Source organism: Mandrillus leucophaeus, unplaced genomic scaffold (genome assembly GCF_000951045.1).
Source record: "Mandrillus leucophaeus isolate KB7577 unplaced genomic scaffold, Mleu.le_1.0 Scaffold786, whole genome shotgun sequence".
Classification (NCBI taxonomy): Eukaryota; Metazoa; Chordata; class Mammalia; order Primates; family Cercopithecidae; genus Mandrillus; species Mandrillus leucophaeus.
In genome coordinates this window covers 499,347-500,927 of record NW_012108541.1, presented here as the reverse complement: position 1 = coordinate 500,927, position 1,581 = coordinate 499,347, and positions in this window count along the sequence as shown.

Sequence of the window (1,581 nt, the reverse complement as noted above, 5' to 3'; positions counted from 1 at the left end):
CTCACTCTTGTTGCCTAGGCTGGAGTACAGTGGCACGATCTCAGCTCACTGCAACCACCACCTCCTGGGTTCAAGCGATTCTTCTGCCTCAGCCTCCTGAGTAGCTGGGACTACAGGTGTACACCACCATGCCCAGCTAATTTTTGTATTTTTAATAGAGACAAGGTTTCACCATGTTAGCCAGGCTGGTCTCGAACTCCTGACCTTGTGATCCACCCACCTCGGCCTCCCAAAGTGCTGGGCTTACAGGCATGAGCCAGTGCACCTGGCCTATTATCTCTTTTTAACAAAGAGTTAAGAAATCTAATATTCTCTCCCAAGATCATTTGAAGAATTGTGGCAAATTAGGAATTAGATTTTTGTCTTAATTCAAAACCTGGTATTTACCCCAGTATGCCAAACAGCTTTATAAAGAATACAACATTAATCAAGAATCACATTTTTAAAGGCATACATCTATTTTTTTGGCTAGGCATTTCAAATGTGATGTAATAAAAGATTAACACAAAAGTAATTTCTATTTATAAAATTTAAAATGGCAGGTTTTCTGTGTGATGTTTGAATCTGAGATGATTTGACTGACATGAGGCCCATCATTGGGAGGTAAAAATTATAGCACAAAGAAAACTAAGCAGGTGCATATGAGGTATTGTCTCTTTATGCTCATCAAAAAATTATCTCCAAAAGAAAAGTTTAAAAAAAGGAAATTATTGTTACAAATTGCATGAAATATATAGTGGGCTCGATTCGTAGCCCCCTCCATATCTGTATCTCTATATGTAAATATAGAGATGTAGACATAACTTGTTTCTTCCTAAGTTATATATGTCTACCTCTACCTGCGTTAACATAACATAATAAAGGTGTCATGGTACAGGAGGTAGACATATATAACTTACCTCTTCATAAGGGCTAAAATGAGAACTAAAAGTAATGAGAATTCAGTTGAATATGATTAATTATCAGGATATGTCAATTAGTTCTCTTGATGCTTACTGTGATGCAAAGTATGTGATGTATTTTAAACATTTTATAATAATTGTTCTTATGTTAACCATTAGGCAAGATTTGTATTTCTAATGCTTTTAATGTTCTTTTAAAATAATGTTTGGAAAATAAAAATACTGAAAATCCTAACATTTCTGAATACCAGTTTGCAATATAATGATTTTCCTGTCTAATCATTTTAAAACTATCAGAGCATGGCAATGATCATTTTTGCACAATGGATAACAATGTGTTGAACCACAGAGAGCTCTTTCCCTTAAGAGATGAAATAACGTGTTTGATTTTATATATATTTTATTTTATTTATTTTTTGTAGAGACAGTGTCTCCCTGTGTTGCCCAGGTTGGTCTCCAACTCCTGGGCTCAAGCAATCCTCCCGCCTCAGCCTTCCAAATTGCTGGGAAAGAGGCGTGAGCCACTTACCGGTGTTTGACTACGTTTTGTATCATATATGCTCAGATTAACCAAGGATAGATAATGCCAAAGACTATTTACAAAACTAAGTTTCTTGCTCAGTGAAAAGAGGCTAAATGAACGTTTCAACAACTCATTTAAATGAGATTTACCTGGAAA